Below are 20,278 nucleotides of genomic sequence, written 5' to 3' on the forward strand. Positions count from 1 at the left end.
TTGAACTATTGTCTTGGTTAGGGACACTATTACTGAGAGAAAAATGTCATAATTAAAATCCACTTGGGAAGGTTTATTTTACCTCACTGTTTTTATAAACCCATCATCCAGGAAAGTCAGGGTTTGCCCACAATCTAATCTGGTGGGGACATTCCAGTTCTCAGCTAGGCTCACTCATCATCAAGTCTGAGAAGTTTTGTCTCTACTTTCCAAGCTATGGAATTATAGGCACATGAGGCCACATCCAGGTTGTACATGGTTATTACAGATCCAAACTGAGGTCTTCATGCTTGTGTAACAAGTGCCCTTACCCACTAAGTCATCCCACAAACCTCAAATTTTTATTTCTTCATAAGTAAGCAAATTTGCTAATACACTGTAAAGTTCAATTTAAGTCCAGTTCTATGATGGTCAGTGGTCTACTTCTAGCCCATCATTGCTCTGTGCCACTATACATAAATGTGTCGTCATCATCATCATCATCATCATCATTTTTTTTTAAGACAGAGTTTCTCTGTGTAACAGCCCTGGGTGTCCTGGAGCTTGCTTTGTAGTCCATACTGGCTTTGAACTCACAGAGATCTGCCTGCCTCTGCCTCCTGAGTCCTGGGATTAAAGGTGCGCAGACCATGCTCAGTGCATAAATGTTTTCTTAACTAAGAATACTCAAGAGCTTTATTCATGTTTGTTTTCTCACTAAGACTAATGTGCTCAAGGAGTGAAATATTGCAGCTTTTATCTCATCTATAAAATTGGCTTTTAGTAAATATTCTCTAAAACTTAAGAATATTTCATATCTGACCATTTATAGACATATAGATCATCAAATTCAAATTAGTAATTTTTTTCTGTCTTCTTTCAGGACTAGAATTTTGTCTATTAAGTGTCAAAGAAGGGGGACATAACCTTCAAGTGGAATTGGGATGGCAAGCCTTTTGGCTTTGAGTTTAGGGGTGATTAGATGACTGGGAAGATTAATATCTTCTTAAGAGGCTCTTTACCAACCCTGGGATGCCGATGTTTAATGGAAAAATGTGAAGCAGCTCACAGAACTAGAAGATCATTTCATACTATACATTAGAATGCATAGCTCTTCTAGGGACACTGTGTGACTTGTCTTCACTGAACAAATGTTTGAGGAATAAAAACCACAGATGAGTCAATCAGGCAGCCAAGGACACTAAGCATTCAGCTTATTATCTGAGACATTTGTGCAGGCTAATAGGTTTCTTAGAAGGAGTTGATAATATCAGTCTTGATTTGTGTCCATCTCACTTAGCTTGAACTTGACATTCACGCTTTGGTCCTGAATCTGATGGGTTTTAACAGACTTCTTTCTCAGAGAAGCTAGCCCCAGGGGATCGTGTCTCTGACAATTCCCTTACAGTGACTCTACTTTAAGACATTCACTCCTGTTCCAGAGTCTTGGGCTACTTTTGTATCAGAGTCATAACCTGGGCCAGGAGTGTTGTTAGATACTCGGGAGATACTGTCCTAAGTCTCATGTGATTGCTCATGATGGCCTGCTATGAATAAACTAAATGTAATCAGACTAATTACTAAAACTGTGTTAATGAAATCACAATGTATACTTAAAACATCAAAAATAATATTGTATATGCGTGGATGTTTTGCCTGCATGTCTATGTACCATGTTCCTTTGGTGCCTGTGAAGACTGGAAGAGGACATTGGATCCCCTGGAAACATAGTTTCAGACAGTTGTTAACCACTGTGTGGGTGTTGGGAACCAAACCTAGGTCCTCTGGAAGAGCAGCAATTGCTCTTAACCACTGATCCCTAAAATGTATGTATTTTTAACAAGAAGATGTCAAACATTATATTCTGGAATTCTTGGATGATGAATTCCAAAATAATGTTAGAGATAAATGTCTCAAGGTGCACAAACACTGAGGTGATTATGGAAACAAATGATATCATACTGACATGGCTTCAGAAACTTTTAGAATGACTGTGTCACGCTTTTGTAATATGCAGGTTACCCCATTTCATTGAAGCTCTTCGCATGCTGAACTCTATTATGGCCTTGCCTAGTGATACATATTTACTTAAGCTTCTTTATTATCTTTTTCTAAGGGGTGGATTTGGTTCATATATGAAAATTTGCATACCTGCAATTCCAGAACTCCAAAGGCTGAGGTAGAGAAAGAGAATTCATCAATGGAAAATGGTTCTTGCACTCTGAAGTGCTTGGCACGGGATATCGCCCTGAGAGACCTGTATAAGGTTTTCCTTATAGTAAATGCAGTAACAGAATCAATGTGAACTGAAGCTTTGTGCCCCTGGGAGCTGAGCAAGTCAAGGGGTGTAGGTATTGTGTGATCAGGGGGCCATGGTTAGCTAACATCAGTAAACTATTTTGCAGAAAAAAATAATCGCTAGCACCAAATACTGAAGCTGAGTAGAATCTGGGGGTGGAGGCTACCAGTTTCTAGTATTTGTGAAGGTGAGGCAGAAAGACCACGATTTCAAGGTCAGTTTGGGCTGCAGAGTTAATTATAGACCTATAGTGACATTTTATTTGTGTTTTCCTAAGTAAAACTTGCCTGAAGATCAGAGTGCAGAGCTACGCCACTAGAGACCAGGGAGTCGTGGCACACACCTTTAATCCCACGATTCAAGGCCACTCCAGGCAACCTGAGTCTGAATCTGTCTAAAAAAAGAAACAGAACTCACACAAGGTTGTTCCCAAACCTCAGAAGTCACACAGCTTTAATTCCAGCACCAGGGAGGAGGATACAGGAGTGATATGACTGGGTGGAGGGCGGTATATAATGTAGGAGGAGACAAGAGCTCACAGTAGTCTGAGGTTTGGTGGAGAGCATTGCAGTGTGCAGTCATGTTCAGGACAGGATCGCCCCTTTGATTCTCAGTAGAGGTAAACCTCTCTAGTGGCTTGATTGCTTTGCTTTTCTGATCTTCAGCTCAAATCCCAATATCTGTCTCCGGGTTTGGCTTATTTATGCTACACACAGTGCCCTATGTAGCTTATTGACACTCTGTCTTACAAGAAAGTTCGGCGCAGAGTACTTTGCAAACTGTGGTCATATACAACAATACCTGATTTCAGAAACCAAACAAAAAATACCAAACATGATGAAGTGCAAATAGGCTTAGGTCTTGAAACATTGATTACAAAGAACAGTGAACAGAGATTTTAAAATTTTAGTCTCAGCTTCGATTCTGTTATGAACCATTTAGGTTACTTCAGGCAATGAAACTTACTTCTCAGATCTCAGATCTCATCAAGAAAATAAGGAAGCTGGACCAGCTGATCTCTGAGGAACTATTCTGATTGCACATTCTATTATTATTCTAAGAATCTTTTCTTTTACTCGGTTCCATGTCACCCATATTTATTCCTGTATGATATTAAACAGGAACAGAAAAATGTCATATCATTTGCAGAGCTATTTCCCCGGGATATACTTCACTGCGGAATTTACCTTTCCTTTTCCTCGAGGAATAAGAACATTACCTGAAACAAATGTTCTTTGCCTTGAATAAAGATATTTGTCAGCTGAAGTAGACTTTGCACAAACTTGAGAGGAAAGCAAGTTGTATTGAATAAGCTGTTTCCTGGGCTGCCTGAGAGCTGCGTCTCCTTCACTGGTTGCTTTTTTATTATTTTGAATTTCAAAAGAATGTTTTATCACAGCCTGCCTTCTCTTGTGGAGATTTCTTCAGTGAAACCATAAATAATACGGATAATTATAATGCTAAGGGAGTAAAATGGAAATGAACCAAACAAAAATTAGCACACTGCACTGTTTTCCCTCTTGTTTTAATCAAGATTGAAAAAGCCGTCCTGGGAAGCTCCAAGGCTGATCGCCCAAGCTGAAGCCTTTACAGCCGTAGCCACCATCACCCTGGGGCTCTCGCAGCCCCAGGATTTGGCACTCTTAAAACCTAGGGAGAACTAAGAATTTAATCATGCAAAAACCAAATGTTGGTCAGTTTGCAGAATATAGGGGTTCTTTCTCAACATGAAAGGCCATCAATTTGAGAAACAGGGGCATGGGGCTATGGTAAGGTTTGAGGCAAGAAAAAGAATGGGGAAGTAATGCATTTGTATTTTAATTGAAACATATTAAAATGAAATAAAAATTTAAAAATGAAGAGTAAATTGGAACGGCAGACATGGAGATCTTTTCTCAGTACTTCAAAAAGATGAGGAGAAAGGGAAAGGCAGTAGGAAGTCCCACAAGACCTTTGTGACTTTGTTGTTTGAGCTTCAAGAAATTGTGTGACCTTAGATTTTCATCACTGTGACGTTTTGGTCTCTTCAGAAACCTGGACTAAATCCTTTCCAGGAAAGGTTGTTTTGAGTCTCATTATTCACTTTTTGTCTTGAGCCAGATGATTTTTGTAGAAACCATGCAAAGTTCAGAGAAAAGCTCTCTGATTCATTCTGCACATGGGAAATCTCCCCCTCTGGAGCTGCTATTATTTCTTACTTTCCACTTTCCTTTGGGTGTTTCAGTAAGCCACCTTGAAGCTAAATCTAGCTATGTAGTTTCTTGCAAAAAGCAGAAATATGAGGAGCATTTATTGAAGAGGTAACTTCTGGTTTCTAGTCCTGGACATTTGATCTCCAGATTAAGTTGGAAGGAAGTTGCCACTCACTCCTTCCCTTCAGTATTAAAAAAGTAAACTGAAAAATCAACACTTCTTTCAAGATCTGTCAGAGAAATGCCAGAGAAAGACATTCCACCTGAAAGGGAGATAGGCAAGTACACATTACCATGACTTACAGAGTAGAAATCACTTAAGAAAGTCATTTGGGGGTAGAGACCCTGAACTCTAATTGATGCTTGCTGGAGGCTTGAGGCAGATGTGTCTTGAGAGGTAAGAAGCTCAGAAGGCTAAGTCGTAGGGAAGCTACAACTGTGAGTCTTGGCACCAGGAGATGTGTCAGGATTTAGCAGTAAGGGTCAGAGGGAAACAGCCTTGTGCATGTGCATAGACAAAGTGCCAAAATAACCACAGTCAGAATGTTCTCCTCCTAATAAGGCCTGTCCTCCAGAGAAGATGTGCAAATATATACAAATATGCAAATATACTCTCTGAATACGACATTTAGGAATATGCAGACTTGGATTTGGAATCAGAGGAAGAACTCTTGAGATAGTCAGAAATGGACTTAAATTTTGCCTTTGGGTAGATGTTTAGAAAACAAACAAATGGTTTTACTCTCTTATATACCCTTTATGATACGGTTTTCTGGCACTTATTTTTAAACCCTGGAATCTGAACAGGAATTGTGATTTGATTTGACCACTACAAAAAGCTAGAAGTAGAATTTGGAACAACCTAGAAGCCCCTCAAATGTTTAAAGATACTTTGGTATTTGTACACAGTGGAATATTACTCTACCGTTAAAAATGATGACATCAGGAAATTTGAAGGCAAATGGATGGAATTAGAAGAAAAAACACCCTGGATAAGGTAGCTCAGACCCAGAAAGACAAACATGGCATGTACTCACTCATAAGTAGTTATTAACTGTAAAGTAAAAGATAACTATGCTACCATCGACAGCTCCAGAGAGGGTAGCGGGCCTTCATTCAGTGACTGATAGAAACAGATGCAAACAGAGAACCACAGGCAAACATTGGGCCAAGCTCCAGGAATCCTCTTGAAGAGAGGGAGGAAGGATTGTATGAGCCTGGGGTGTCACAAAGGGACAAACAGAAACAACTAACCTGGGCTCATAGAAATTCAGACTATGGACTGCCAGCTAGGGAGCCTGTGTGGGTCTGACCTAGGCCCTTTACATATGCACGGCACTTGTATAGCTTGATCTATTTGTGAAACTCCAAGCAGTGGAAGCAGGACCTTTCCCTGTTGCTTTGACTGGTTTCCAGGAACTTATTCTTTATACTGGGTTGTCTTGTCTAGCCTTCGTACAAGGGAGGAACTTAGTCCTACCTCAACTTGATAAGCCAATCTTTGTTGTTAGCATGGAGGTCTGCCCGTTTCTGAACAGAAACAGAAGAAGTATGGATTGGGGAATGTGGGGGAAGGAAATGGGAAGAGAGAGGGGAAAGACTGTGGTAGGGATGTAAAATATATGAATAAATTTAATTAAAAAAGGAAAGAAAGAACAGAAGGGCTGAGGAGCCACACCGAGGATAGCCCTTGAAGTTTGTACATAATGATGGACTCTGTCAAGATCCTGTCTCTGCCATGTGAAATGGAGCTGAGTCTGCTTGTCTACTGGATTTCATTTCCCCATATGAGAGCCCAGTGAAGGTTGGCAGATTGCCAACTTGGCCATCAGCAGATCTCAGATGTATGAGGGATCTCAAGAACAGAGGAACTTGCCTGCCAAACGAAGTCCACATATGGAGCTGAATAACATAAAATATGTAAATCACAGTTGCTTTAGGGTAGCAAGCTTTGTTGTGTTTGCTGCACACCATCACTATGACAGATACCTCACAGTCTCTATCTTCTATCATCTGTGACCTTGGGCAACAGACATTTTGCAGTATAAACTTTTCTCTTTCCCTTTATGCCTCCCTGCCTCTTTCTCTGTCTTTCCCGTCATTCTGGGATTCCAGTCCAGAACACTACACAGGTTAGGCAAACCATCAACCATTGAGTTAAATCTCCAAATCTCTTCCTCTTTTTGTTGGCATGAATACATGCATCATCTCAAAGGGATATTATGAGCGCACATAACAGGATGTGTGTGAGTGTCGCAGAGGAGCTGGTTGCTACCATTTCCTTTTCTAGGGTGAGCAAAACATTATTGATAAGGCTTCTGTGAGGGGATGTTTTGTTTCTACTGATTTGTTTCTTGGCTTTCTTTTGGGGTACAAAGAAGAGTAACTAATAAAACTGTTACCAGAACATGTTGAAGGTAAGTAATGGAAGCCCTGAAATGGGGATCCTCAGAGTTTAAATCTCTTCCTTATTGTTTTCTACTTGCACAGAACTGAGACACTTGCTTATGATTTAGTTACTTCCCTTTGACATAATACGGCTTGATCAAGCTGTTATGGAGAATATACGTGTTGGTCCTCCAAAGTGCTTATAGCATTGGAAGAATTCAGAAGCACATGAAAATGATGCATATTATTTTTATCATTAAATCTTTACTGTTGCCTAGCGAGGATCTAAACTCTTGAGTGTACAGATTTTGTGGGAGTTTCTAAATTAAGCAGAATAATTCAGGCACTCTTTAGTAGCCCAAAGGTCAGTGGCCATTTACTGGAATTAAGCCATCTGGCAGGTGACTGGTGGACACTGAGTCTTTATAGACTGTCATAGTGAACAGCTGATCCAGAAATAACACGCTAAAAAGAGCCCTAAAGGAGCCAGCAAGTGGGAAGTGGGAACAATCCATCGTACCGAGAAAGTGGCATTTGTTAGTGTGGAGATGGATTGCGGTGTAGCCATTGAACAAATGACTGAAAGTAAAAACAAACAAATGAAACTAGCAACAACTGTACAGTTGTCAATGTGACTAGCTTAAACCATCTATCCAAGGTGAAGGATTTTTAGCCCTTAAAATTGGCAGTAGTATTTTGGGGAGAAGAATCCCACAGATGCTATTTAAAAAGAAGTACTTGTTAATGATGATAAGGAGAGAAGAATGTAGGCAAAAGATTTGGTAGGGTATTAATAATAGTTGCCTTTCAAGTCTACAGAACTGGAATTAATTTCTCACTAGAGAGCTGGGAGACTTTGTGCAAGTTTCTCTGGACCTCTCAGTTTCATTGTTCTCACTCCTAAGTTGTGGAAACTCCTCTTTTATAGAAAGCTGAGAAAGGGATTCAGCCACCTAAGTGTATGGGGTACTTAGCTATCACTGATATCTAATATATATGTAAAAAAATGACACTTGCTTTTGTTTTAGTATCATTAATTTAAAAACAATCTGCCAAAATTTTTGTTTTTGTCAGAATCTCCTCCTTGAATCAGCCTTTGCTGTGCCTTCTGTGCTCTCGATTAGCCTGCCCATGCTTCGTGTACTCCACAGAACTTCTGACACTTGCCCTTTTGAAATCTAAATGACAACTTCAACATCACAGAACTCCTTAGCTGACTCCTGGGATGAGTTTGACACTGGGTCTCTGAATCAAATTTTCTTTCTTATTCAAGGTTTTAATTTTGTCATATCTTTTCCTTGTAAGTAGTCAAGAGATCAAAGAAAGCAAATGACGCTTACAGAACATCTCAGGATGGAGTAGAAATCAGGAAAGTAGGCAACAGGGACTGTGGGGTCAGCCAGAAGAAAGGGAGGCACTAACAGGTAATATATTATGAGTACTTATCTAAAAAATGAGTAGACATTTTTATATATGAGTTTATTGTGAACCAAGTTAGGTCAGACTCAAGCTTTTAAAATAGGGGCAGATTTTAAGGGTCTCTTTAAAAAATATTTAATGTCTGGAGATTCCCCAAAGAAGTTCTATACTCCTTTTCCATCTTTACATCCCACTTGACCCAAGCTTTTCTCTATGTGTAACTGACATTTTTACAGTGTCTGTTGTTTCTGTGTTCCTACATCCTGCATTACCCAAGGTCCAGGTTTTCAGAACCAAGCCATGAAGGATGAAACACTAATGCTTCTATTGCAACGTCTGGGATTTATATGATTTGTCTCTGCTATGGTATATGTGTCCTGTAGGGTTTATTGAAGATTAATTTGTCCCTTGTGGTGTTCATAGATAAATTAAATAACTAATGATGTGCAACTCCTTTTTATTAAAGTCTATCATTTCATTTCTTCCAGATGAGAATGTTTTTATGTTTTAGTTCAAATCTTAAGACAGGTGTTAATGAAGAAATAAATCAAGTCATAGAAATGAAGGTGGTTACAGTCCTAATGTTCTTTGAAACATTCTTCTCTGTCCTATTTAGCATGTGTGCATGGAACTGAACCATCTGCATGATGCAGGCTTCTTCTCTGTATTCTTTGAATACTATTGGTGAATAAAGAAACTGCTTTGAGCCTATAGCAGAGCAGAAAAGAACAAAGCTAGGCAGGGAAATCTAAACTGAATGCTCGAAGAAGGAAGGTGGAGTGTAATGAGAAGCCATGTATCCCCACCAGAGACAGACGCTGGTCAGAATCTTGCTGGTAAACCACAGCCACATGGCGATACACAGATTACTAGGAATGGGTTACATTAAGATGTAAGAGTTAGCCAATAAGAAGTTAGAGCTAATGGGCCAAGCAGTGATTTAATTAATACAGTTTCTGTGTGGTTATTTCTGATCTGGGTGGCTGGGACGAACAAGCAGTCTCCTACAACATCTGCATATTTTTGTCTGTTGGATGTGATAGTGTGTCTTTGCTCGTCAGCATCTTCCTTCATAAAGTAGTGATATCAGTACTGCTTTTTAGGAGTTGGCTTGGGGACCAAAGGTGATCATTCATGTCAAGTATATCCACATATATAGACATAGATTTTATGTAATATACTATCTATCAACATTAGTTTTCCTATAAACAATTAGTTTTGATAAAGTGTGAGGCTTTTAATAGGTTGAATTTAGACAATTTTACCTGGGGATTGAGTTGTTACTCACTAGTAGGATAAATAACATAAACTGCCAAGAAATTTATAAAGCCTTTCTAGGCAGTTCAGACATTTCAGAATAATTCACATGGATGGTCTCAGTGTAAGTATATTGCTAACCCTGTGTCTATAAATTACTATTTTATCTCTTTTACGTAAAATCTTAGCCCTCTAAGCTTGAGTTGGTAGTAGTAGTGAAAGTGGTAATATTCTCATCCTCATACTTTTAGTCTAGAGAATATATTTTCCTTAAAATTATCTTTAGACATTTAACTTGAAATAAAAAAGACATAAATTATAACATTGTCATGTGTTGGCCTATAAAATCTATTCACACAGTAATAATCACATTATTGTGTGCCTGTTTTATCTTAGAAGGTTGATTATATCCTAGGGACACAGCACTTCTTCTGCCCTCAAGGAATTTCTAGTTCTGTGGATTGACTGATGTGCAACTGAAGTTTATCACACCCAGGAGATATGGTTATATTTCCTAGAAGATATAAAGAAGAACAAAAACTACTTTTGCCATAGTTTACAGGTACTAGCTGTGATGTAGAGATACACAATAACAGAATTTTGACCCAGAGATGACTTTGATATTAATCTATGTACAAGAGATTTCACTTAAAATCTTTTTGGCTAAAGTCTGAAGTTTAGCAAGGAAATTCAGAGGTCTGTGCATTTATGCTTTGGGAACGTCAGTGTAATAAGCTGTCTGCTCTCAAGAGGAGAAAACATATGTTGCTAGCTCCTGGGTCACATGCACTGCCTACCATTAGAATGACTAGGTTCTCTCTGATAGTACCACAGGAGAGAGATGCAAAAGGTGATCAGCCTCCTTTAAAGTGCATCGCCTGTGAGTAGGGCAAGGACAACCCCTTTCCACTCTTCCTTTCTGAAGACTTTGCTTATTTTATGACTCTTTTATTTATCTCCATTTGGTCTTTGATTCACATTTCTGGTATGTCCTTTGGACTTCAAATCTATGATCTGTGGTAATGGCTTTTAGTTCTTTGGGTTCCATGTTTTCCTCATTCACCTTCAAGTCTAGCTGGATTGCAGAGTTAAGTTTATGACTATGAATAAAAACTAAGTAAGAAAAATATTAAGAACCAGAGAACTAAATAGTCCAGAGACCTAGAGTAAACCAAGCATTATTGGTCCAAAGAAAAATACACCAATAAAACGCCTCCTAATGACATCATACTCAGAGATGAATGCACTATCCAGTCATCATTAGAGAGGCTCCTCCAGCAACAGATGACCGCAGATGAAAAGATTCACAGCCAGATAATATGCAGATAGAGAGAGTCTAAATGGTACATCTCCAACAAATTCCTCTCGTCAGAGCTCAGGGAACCCCAAGAAAGAGGAAGCCAAATAAGCTTAAGAGCCAGAAAAGTGAAGGACAACAGAAGAACATGGTCCCATGAATCAAATAGACAAAGTGCATATGAGCTCACAGAGACTGAAGGAGCAAGAACAGGGATTACATGGGCTTACATGAGGTCTGCTGTTTATATATTGTGGCTATTAGCCTACTATTTTTATGAGACTTCTGACTGAGGATGAATAGGTCTGACTCTTGCCTGCTCTTGGGACTCTTTTCCTTCTGTTTGGTTGCCATGTTCAACTTTGATATAATAGCATTTGATTCATTTTATTATATTTTATTTTGTCATGTTTGTTGCTATCTCTTGGAAGTCCGTTCTTTTCTAATGAGAGACAGAAATAGAACACATCTGGACGGGAAGGAAGGGAGGAAGCATTGGAAGGAGTGGAGGGAGGGAAATCTATAATCAGAATATATTGTACAAAAAAAATCTATTTTCAATAAAAAGAAAAATATGAAAAGGAAAAATAGTCAAGGAAGGGCAAATGAAATAATCTAGGGAATGTAGGGTGCTAGCAGGGCTGTGTTACTATGGTAGCTGTGCAGCAATGCAGAGGAGTGTTACTGGAGTGGGGACGGTACCCCAGGCACATCTATTTCATAGACGAGTGAAGGACAGAGGAGAATATATGGTTTCTAAGGTTATTTTTTATTTTTTAATTTTTTATTGATTTGTATTGAGCTCTACATTTTTCTCTTCTTCCCTTCCTGCCTCTCCCCTCCCCTACAACCTTCTCCCAAGGTCCCTATGCGGCTAATTTATTCATGAGATCTTGTCTTTTTCTACTTCCCATGTAGAATAAATCTATTTATGTCTCTCTTAGGGTCCTCTTTGTTGTCTAGGTTCTCTGGGATTGTGATTTGTGGGTTTGTTTTCTTTGTTTTATGCTTTTAAAACCACTTATGAGTCATTACACGTGATAATTGTCTTTCTAAGTAAGGTTCTTATCTCATTCTTTCAATATAAGGTTTCACTTTCTTGGACTTCTCTTTGCCAAGAAGACGATGGCGTGAAGTGGCTATGAAGCAGGTTCTGGAGATATGAAGATCTTGTATTGGCTCCACTCACATTTTCTAGGTCGGTAGCCTTAGGTAGGTAAGTTGAGTTGAAAATCTCATTCTAGTCTTTGCAGGACTAAACTGCTTTGTTGTTCACAGCCAGCTCTTCCAGTGGGAAGTCAAGGAAGGGGCTGTAGTTTAGCAGCCTGTAGTGTTGCTCTCCAAGGGACTGGAATTCCAGTTTCTTTAGGTCTTGCTAAATTCCCTCCAGAAAACCTGGGAGAGAGTAATAAAAGAGATTTGAGTTGAACCTTTCTCCATGTGTTTCTAAATGGTAACTGACATATGGCTTTGCTTCCGAACTGATTCATCTCGATTGAGAATGAATTGAGATTGAGAAAGAAAACACACGGCTTTCTTTGTCAATAAACAATATTTTCTGTAAACCCCAGAGCAGCTCATCTTCTAGGCTATTCTGAAGCTTGTTTTTCATCTTTGGTCAAGTTTGCATCTCTGACATCTGTAAGGTACCGCCCTTTCTTGAATCATCTACTCTGTGTAACTAGAGTCCTCCCCATGGTCTCACCCCCCCCAAATAGTGCCACCCACCAGGACTAAGAATGTTGGAGCTGATAGCATTCCTTGTGTATCTTCATAGTTTCTGATGGTCTGTCTGTTGTCTTAGGATCAGTTTGATCCTCACTCAGTTATTTTGTCCTGTAGTTCTTAGAACATGACTGAATACCAGAAAATTTAAGAATGTGTGTATCTACATGGGTCTGTATATGCATTTGTCATTATGAATTGACGTATTGTTTATCGATTCGCAGCTTATTTGTTCTCCGAAATGTTCAGTATCATCCACAGCAGTGGTATGTGACATCTTATAGCTGTCATGTAGGCATAGGTCCTTGAAGAACAAAGGGTTCTTACTTTTGTTCCAGTGTGTATTTAGGGAAGCACACCTCTGTGTGGAATTTGTTTTTCCACCCCCCTTTTTTGTCACTTCACTCTTCTTTTACACCTTGTCAGGGCAAACTTTTATCTCTAGTCGGAAGTCCTCCCTTGGGGGTGGTGCAAAACCCTACTAACCCTTTTACCTCTTTAGCCTTCTCAGCCAAAAATGGAATGAAAATATCTGAAGTATAATGCCAATATCACTGGCTGTCATTGCACCCCAGTATCTAGTATAGGTCTCCCACATGGGAGCTGTTCACAAATGTCTTGTGACTATCTATAATAATCTTCTGTCTATGTTGACTGTCTGAAACAGAACATCCGCGTGTGCTCCTTATTTCTATTTCCATAGACTTTGCATAAAGAAGTGCTGTTTGGGACTGGAGAGATGACTCATTGGTTAAGTGATTAAGAAGATGCATTTCCAGAGGACCCAGGTTCAATTCCCAGCACCCACTGGTGGCTCAAAACCCTGTATAATTCCAGCCTCAGTGGTTCCGATGACTTCTTTTTGCTTCTATGAGCACCAGGCAAGCAATGTGTACACAGACAGACATACATGCAGGCAGAACTCTCCTACACATAAAATAAAAGAAAAATAACTATGGTTTTGGGGAAAAGCTAGCTTTATCTTCTCTTTTGTGCCACACCTCATAGGGCCAGTGATGCAACTGTGAAACCTTGGAACTGCTTTAGAGAAGTTAATTGAACTTATACTTACAAAGTGCTTAGACCAGCGCCTACCTCATGATGAGACCAAATAACTGATAGCTAATAGTCCCAGTGTCCATCGTTCATATCTCAGTGAAGATTAGTGTCTGTCAACCTGTATTTGGAATGTGTACTTTGAAATGCTCTGCTGTAGATGGACCTTTCCTACCACATTCAGCAGCAAGTGGGCAGGTGATGGCTCCTGGCTCCCAAAGAAAAATGCTCATACATGCACACTGAAATGAAGCGTAGCATTATCAGTTGATGGGACCCTCTGGCTGTCTGCTGTCCAGTGTGAGCAACGTGGGAGGAAGCAACAGCTGCTTCTAATGCTTCTGGTAATTATGATGGAGGATGATTCAATTCCGTGTAGGATCCAGGACCTGAAGGGAACAATCTGGGCTAAGTCAGCATGTGCCTAATGAAATCGGTTAGCTTGGGCTGAGGCCTTACCTACCACACGCTGTGATCTACTGGGCTTTAACAAAGCAGCCCTGGGAAGTGATGCTGCTTAGGAAAGGACATGCTCAGTGAAATGTACTCCTTGTATCGGACTTTCCAAACATATGTGATGCCCCTAGTGACTTGTGAACTAAATTGGAAGTACTCGATCTCTCTGGTCAGAGCAGGAGTTTCCTTCTCTAAGTGATGATGCTTTATTTCATTCTCAAATTAGTGCTACTTACTGCTATGGCAGCACAGGGTACCTGTTTAATGACTTCCCATTGCTCCATACTGCTGCTAGCAACCACCAGGGAAAGTGAATCTGGTGGACTCTCACATGGGTTTCAATTAGAAGGTCAGTTTATTAATGCATTGCAGTGTGGTTGTGAGTGAAGGGACTCCAGCACAATGTGGAAGTGCCGGTCTCAGAGCCTGTGTCTCTTCTGCTATGTTCTGCTCTGTTCCTGACCCCTTTCCTCCAAGAAGGAAAAAGTGTGAGGTAGATGATTCCTGGGCTAAAAGTGACAGTGCAGATGATCATTGTAAGGACATCCTTAATAACCTCTCATGTTCCAGCACTAGAGGCATGCTAGGAGTTTGCAGCAGTGTGCTAGAAAGGCAAGAAAAAGAGGACAGTACAGTCTTCTTGTTATGTGCCCTGGTGAATCAGGCTCCTTCTGAGATATTGTTTCTATTTTGACAGAAGTTGTGGCATCCATGGCTCTGGCAATCTGACCTGTGCTACGCAGCATCTCCATAATGATGAATTCTAATATAGAATATCTACTTAGATTTTGACAGAGAAAGGCACTGGAACCAATATTGATTAGTTGTTTCAATTTATATCTGTAAAAGCAAATGCTACACGATTTACCTTGGCTGAAGTTCAGAGGATGCAGGCAGGGCTGACTGGTTTCCTGGTTAATAGAGCTGATGTTTGAAAACACAAGTAATGAAAGAAGCCAGACATGTAAAACAGAGTGACTTCCCTTTTAAAGTAAATTGTTTGCTTATTGCACTGAATTTGATTAAATCATCTGGTTGTTCTGGCTTCATGTTGACAGCACACCATAATCGTATGTGTCAAGTTAATGAACATTGAAGCAAATCAATGAAACAGCTGTTTCTAGTGAAGTAAACACCAAAGCCTCATGTAAATGACAATTCTTACACAAACCAGGTGATATGCACCCCTGACTCTCAGCTACCGCTGAGCTATGAGATTGTAGGAAGTCACCATCACCTGACTTTCGATGAGACTTTACCGCAAGAATCTTCTGTGGTGTCACTGAGGAAATTTAGGGCTCAAGTCAACTTCATTCTTTAATGTGCTTGCAGAGTATTCACCTCAGGTAGGAGGAATGGCATAGCAGAGGCTTGTGCCAGGACCCTTGGCAAGAATATAAATGTAGGTCTAAAAGATAAAACAATAAAAGTTATGCTCATATGTTCACAATAAACATACAACCTTGTCTCTTCATATAAATAAACTCCCTATTATTCTGGAATGTCAGATTTAATATGAACATTGTTGGATTTGTCAAAATTTGGTGTTAAAATTTGGTGCTGCACAGAGTTCCTTGTCTCCTGGCTCCAGTTTGGAATCGTTTTCTAGTTTTTGCTGTGTCTACCTTCTTTTCGCATGAAGGCAAACAACTGAATTTGTGCTTGTAAGCTCTGCCTAAACCCTGAGAACCACTGTCCCTCTCCAGTCTTTGGATTTGCACATCACTGGTGTGACTGAACTTGGGGAAGTTGGCCTAGAACCTCTTGGAAGGGGAAGACAAGTCTTGGATAACTGACATGTGGCTTAGAAGGAGAAGCCTGCTTTTGGCAGTCGGTTCCTCTTTGCCTGTAGGGTGCAGCATAGTTAGAAAGGGTCTTGCTTTTGTCATCACGCTAAAGAACTTGATTCAATAACAAAACTAATATACTTCAGCTTTTCTTCTTCAGAGTGTTTCCCATTGGTTGAGTGCATATTCTGTTGCATCGTTAGCTGTTGGTCAACTGAGTACCCTTCACCCTTCTAGTAACTACAGACTGATTAAAGCACACCCTTTCCTCTTTGTTACATAAAGCGGTTAAAGGCCAAGCTGTAAAAACAGAGGTTTGTCTTCATGAATTTCCAGTTATGTAGCCTTTCAGAGTTTTCCTGGGTACAGTAGTCTGGGCTGGCATTTGTGGTCTCTTAGAGTCTGCAAGACATCTGTCCTGGCTCTTCTGGTGTTTAGAGTCTGTGTTGAAAAGCTGGACATAATTCTTTTTGTTCTGCCTTTATATGTACTTGACTTTTTCCACGTGCAGCTTTTAACATATTTTCTTTGTTCTGTATGGTTAGTGTTTTGATTATTATGTTTCAAGGGGACCTTCTGACCCAATCTATTTGATTTTTTGTAAGCATCTTGTACCTTTATAGGTGTGTTCTTCTTTAGGTTAGAGAAATTTTCTTCTATGATTTTGTTAAATATAGTTTCAAGATTTTTGTACTGAGATTAATTTCCTTTTTCTATTTATTCCTATTTTTTTTAGATTTGGTCATTTCATGGTGTCCTAGATTTCCTGAAAGTTTTGTGTTAGTAGTTTTAGATTTATTTAACATTTTCTTTGACTGTGTGTCTTCAGTGCCTGAGATTCTTTCTTCTGTCTCTTGTATTCTGTGGGTGATGCTTACATCTGTAGTTCTTGTTTACTAACCCAGATTTTCCATTTCCTGAATTCTTTCAGTTTATGTTTTCTTTATTGCTTCTGTTTCTATTGTCATATCATGAACAGTTTCTTTCACCTAATGGTTTGTTTGTTTAACTTGACTTTTTTTTGGCATTCTTTAAAGGATTTGTTGATTTCCTCTAATTTTTTTGGTTTTATTTTCTTTGATTTCCTTAAGATAGTTTTGCATTTTCTCTTTAAGGACCTCTGTCATCTTCATAAAGTTCTTCTTAAGGTCATTTTCTTATGCTTTGGTTGCACTGGATTGTTCAAGTCTTGCTGTCATAGGATAGCTGAGTCCTGGTGGTGCCATATTGGTCTGGTTGCTACTAATTGTAGTTTTACTCTGGTGTTTAGACATCTGGGTTTAGGATGATTAGTTCTAGTCCTTTTTTTCTGAGTTTGTCTTCGTTGGATGAGTGTTTTGATCTTTGGTTTCTGTTTCTTCGTAGGTTTCCTAGTCTTCGTGACCCAGATTTCTAGAGTAACCTTTGGTCTAATTGGAGGTCTCTGTTCACGTTGGGAATTGGGCTTCTGATGGTTTGCTCGGCCTTTGGTGCAGCAGGGGTGTTTTGTTCTTCTGATTGGTGTGGCCTGCACCTGAGCAGCTAGAGTCTGATCAAACTGGCATGGCCTGTGCCTGAGTGGTGTAAGAGCACCAGGGTTAGGGTAGGGGGTCCAGCAGTACAGCAGGGAGCTGATGGTGTGGGCTAGGGGAAGGGTCTTGGGCTACAGAATCTAGGGAGTGAGGTAGTTTTGCCAACAGCAAGTAGCTCACTCACCAATTCTCACTGATTTGGCCAGCCCCTGAGTGGTGGAGTCTGTGGTCTCAGGGTCTTACCTATCAGAGATTCACCCATCAGGGATTTTTCTCCTGTTGGGCTGACACCTTGACATCTGCTGCTCCTCTGATGGGGCCCACGAAAAGACTCCCACCACTTGAGTGATTTAACCTTCCATTTGCTGAGAAGAGCCAGGTTCTCTCACAGGCTGACCCAGAGCACTTTGGGTATCTTTCTGTTCCACGCTTTCCACGTTTCGCAGTGGAATCTTCACCAGTCAGTGTCTCCACGTCCGTGAGGAAGTAGAGCATGGAGATGCAGCGAAGGAGCTTCTCCGCTTCTGTTGAGCTGCCGTCTACCTTGTAGCTACAGCATCTGTTTTCATAAACTCAGTGCCATTGCATTTTACTAAAATTTCTGTCTTTTTAAATTAGAAGTTGAGTTAATTCAACCTTAGTATTCACAATTATGTGTAAGAACATAGAAGCAGTATTGATGAACACACACAAATTCTTTACATCTATACCTGGGATTCTATGCTCTACTCATTCATGAGCTGTGTTTTATGAGAAAACTTGTTTCAACCTTAATCATGGATATCTACATGATTTCTTTGCATGACCCTCCAGTCTTTTTCAGTAACTCGTTGGAAAAGAAGGTTGGGTATGTTTCTTGGCCTTAAGAGACTGGTCTGAATCCAGTGAAAAGACCAGCTAGACAGGCATGGCAGAGTGGAGAGCACCCAGCAGCCATAGCCTTATTTATTTAAAACTGTAACATCATAGCTTAAGCCAAATTGCAGTGAACTACACTGAATCAGCTGTGAATTTTTTCTTCACTTTTATTTATATCCCTGATGTTTCTTCCAAATCTTGAAGAAGAGAGCACAGAAGGTTTGTGAATGAGTTGGCCATAGTAGATATTTTGTAAAATTGAGTTATAATTAGGTCGCTTCTGATTTACAAGCACAGATTTTTATCTCCAGGTTTTCTTGTTAAACACAAAAATCCCTTAACTTTACTTAAAAGTTAGACCACTCTTAGCCAGATGTGGTGGTGTATAACTTTAATCTTAACACTTGGGAGGCAGAGGCAGGTGGACCTCCATGAATTCAAGGCCAGCCTGGTCTAGAAGAGCTAGTTCCAGGACAGAAAACTACATGGAGGAACCCTTCCTTGAAACCCCTCCCTGCCTCAAAAAAAAGTAAGACCACTGGTAACATCGTGGAGGAGAAGCTGGTATCAACACGCCTTGTTCAAATAACATATCATAATATTTATTGGTGATAGAAATGGAATAAAAGTCAAGATGTTTTGATATCAATATCAATCCAGTCTCTCTCACTTTCTCTCTCTCTCTGTATGTGTGTGTGTGTGTGTGTGTGTGTGTGTGTGTATGTGTGCGTTCATTCATGTCTGGTGACATGTATATGAATATGGGTGTGCAAATGCCACAATTTACTTGTAGAGAGGTCATAGGGCAACTTTTGTTGAGTTCGTTCTCACCTTCCATTTTGTTTTGAGGCAAGATAATTCCTGTTGCTTGTGTCATTTGTCTGTGTACCCGAGGCTACCTGAGCAGTAAAGCTTCCACCTCACATTTAGAGTGCTGGGATTTTAGATTCAGGATAAATGTTCTGACTTGGTACACGGTCCAGGTTCTGAAACCAGGTTACTAGGGTCTGTGGCCAGCCCTTTAACTACAAATCCACCTACCTTGCCCCAATCTAGTGTGTGTGTGTGTGTGTGTGTGTGTGTGTGTGTGTGTGCATCAAGGCCAGCTGGACTGGGACTGATGGAGCATGTGATCAAACTAAACTCTCTGAACATGGCTAACAGTGAGGGCTGACTGAAAAGCCAAGGACAATGGTACTGGGTTTTGATTCTACTGCATGTACTGACTTTGTGGGAGCATAGACTGTTTGGAAGCTCACCTTCCTAGACCTGGATGGAAGGGGGAGGACCTTGGACTTCCCACAGGGCAGGGAACCCTGACTGCTCTTTGGACTGGAGAGGGAGGGGAAGGGAGAGTGAAGGGAGGGGAAGGGAAATGGGAAGAGGTGGAAATTTTTAAAGAAAAATAAAAAATTTGCTGAAAAAAATTTTTGTGAGATATTAGCTTTCTTTCTGAGTTCTACTGTATTTAGCATCTTTGTACTATCTGAAGCCTTTTTAAATGAACCAACGGAATGAACATCTTTGGCAAAGTCCCAATAGATATCATATGGTTTAGGACAAGTAAGTAGGCCTCAAAGTTACCACATAGACTTTATCTATATTTTCTAAGAAACATCATTTTTGACTGATAGAATGTCAGCCTAATCTAGGAATATCTGTGCCTTAGAAGCATTCGGGAGAGTTAACAGGAGAAGAACAGGTCTTATCAGTGGACTTTCCCACTGTATCTTTAAGTTAAAAAAAAATCTAATAACCAAGACATTAGAAAGCTCACTAATAGATCTACTCAACCATTTAAAAAAAACTCCCTGGGGCTTAAAATTAACAAAAGAAAATACTAGGCTGCAGATAATCTTCTAATTATCAGTTGAAAAATGGTTCATTTCCAGACAATTCTTGAAATCTCTCAAAAGTCCATTCAAAGAGCATATTGCTCAGTTATGTCCTTATCCCTTTGTTCTCCCTGATCTTTCTGAGCTGGGTGGTGGTGAAGAAATGCTGGGAGACTTCTCATTTTTTGCATTTCTTAAAAGTATCACTGGGATTGGGCT

Source organism: Myodes glareolus, chromosome 10 (genome assembly GCF_982192425.1).
Source record: "Myodes glareolus chromosome 10, mMyoGla1.1, whole genome shotgun sequence".
Classification (NCBI taxonomy): domain Eukaryota; kingdom Metazoa; phylum Chordata; class Mammalia; order Rodentia; family Cricetidae; genus Myodes; species Myodes glareolus.